Source organism: Ictalurus punctatus, chromosome 1 (genome assembly GCF_001660625.3).
Source record: "Ictalurus punctatus breed USDA103 chromosome 1, Coco_2.0, whole genome shotgun sequence".
NCBI classification, from domain to species: Eukaryota; Metazoa; Chordata; class Actinopteri; order Siluriformes; family Ictaluridae; genus Ictalurus; species Ictalurus punctatus.
The window spans coordinates 30743985-30746317 of NC_030416.2; positions in this window are offsets into that span (position 1 = coordinate 30743985).

Consider the following 2333-nt stretch of genomic DNA (forward strand, 5'->3'; position numbering starts at 1 on the left):
ACAGAAATAAATAATTATGAATAAGAAAATTTACCTAGCGAGGTTTTAAATTAATTAAAAAAAACAAAACAATCTAGAAGTAGGCAAAATAATATTATTTTCCTTTTATTATAGTCTTATAATGACAATTTCACCTACATTCAAGATATTTTCACTAGGATATCATTTTTGCTCCTGGAACCAAACAACCTGCACTGAACATGATGATTGTCCATTTTCAAAAAGAATCATTACAGCTAGTAACGAGAGAGTTAACTAGATCTTACAGAGAAGGACAAATTCAGCCAGCTGCCACCTGCTCCTTGTTGAAGCTGGCCTCTTTGGTACTGAACACATTAACAAACATTAAACTCTGAGACCCTTTCCCTTTGGCCATGCAGCTGGACACGGTCATGCAGGAAAATCTGTACCACATCACAGCACCGTGGGTGTTCTACGGAGAACCTATAGTACCACACTATGGGGCAAAGACGCAGCCAGAGGGCCAGCATGCATGGTAATACTGCTCCCAGATGCGTATTGAAATCATTCTCTGAAAATCATTCTCTGAAATCATTGGCTAGATGGGGAAACTGTTGCAAAGTTGTGATGGACTTAAACAGGGAACACATCATACACAACACTGCTGCCAAACTTTTCAACAAAATAATAAAGACTGGAAGTGTTGCAGACCAACCCAGAAGTGAACGTCCATGAACATCCACTGACGACGGCACAACCGACATGGTGCTGGTGTATATACTGTAGTCCCCTATGTGTGGAGACTTTTGGGACAGCCTTCATATTGAAAACCTTGAAATGCATAAAATGGTTTATTTATTTATTATTACTTTTTATTTATTTATTTTTTAGATCACATTCATTTGTTTCTAAAATAGACACTCTTGTTAGTAAAATCCTTTAAAACTAGTTTTTTTTAAAAGTTTTTTTTTTTCATACCCTGCATTCAGCAAATAAAGTGTGCTTGATTATTATTATTATTATTATTATTATTATTATTATTATTATTTCACTTACTTAATTCATTTATTTACAAGCATTTTTTCCCTCTCATTCCCAGAAACATTTTTTTGGAAACCCACATTTTAACAGCAAGTTCGTTTTTGTCTTGTTGGCAGAGGGCTTTGTCAGGACAGCAACAAACTCCATTCATCTCTCTAACTTCATCTCATCATTCTTTACATCATAAATAATAACGATTCCATGATAAACACAGCAATTATACAGAACTTAGTGTGAAGGTTTTATGTCATGTACACTGGGTCAGCACTCAGGTAAATAGTTGCCCAGAGGTATGAACAGGAATACTGGAGCATGATTCTGCACGTTTCATATAGAGGAATGTGTATATGTGCCCTGTGGCGAATACTGTTCAAATTATGCTTCTGAAGAGCCATCGCTCTGAAGCAGCAGATGGATGTGGAAACATGCCGGCCTCTGGCTGCTCGAAAAATGAACGAAAACATTTTGCCCTTCACCGCTGTGTCAAAGAGGGTCACTCGAGTATAATTCATATAGCAGTTTCATCAACTGATAAACAAAATTAACACAACTATTGATGTATCCAAAAAAGCTTTGGTAAGAAGAAGAGGAAGGATTTTTTTTAAAAATCCAGTCTTACTCTTAAAGCTTCCATGCACTTCCAGGTACAGGGCCACGTTCTGTGAAAGATTTAAACCATGAATTTCCTGGTAATGTTAAACCCATAGACATCCTCATATGTTCTCGAAAATGAAAAATAACCTGACTTCACTGTCAGGAACAAGCTGTCACAGCCATAAAGTATTATGATAGACTACAGGACACGAGTCTAAACACAGGAAAAAGCATGTCTGGTTCAAATTTGAACTATCTTACTGTACAAAATCCCAAAAAGCTTGGACAAGTAAACCCGACAATTGCACGAGAAACCAGTATAGCCTATACAGGAACTCTAGTCTCTGAAAAAGATTTGAACCAGTCATTAGCCCTTGTTTAGTCAGAAGTGTTAAATAGGCTGACTTTGGACTCTCTGAAAGCTTCCTTCATTAGCCATCAAAGTGACTTGTGCCAATTTCCATTTCAGTCACACTCCTCTGTTGCGTGTATCATTAGAGCTGACACGAGCCGAGCCATCCGAGCTTTCCGTCATGCTTGCAGTAAACGCTTCGAAGGCGTGCCAGCACGCAGCACCCGCGGTCATCTGAAATTCTCTGTGTGCTTTTGGATATCAAACTTCTTGCTGGATCTTAGTGATAGTACAAAGTTAAATTAGACTGCGTTAAAAGTACTGAAGATATTTAAAGTTGAACACTAAACCAAGAACGAAGAGACCAATGATGAAAGCAACGCCG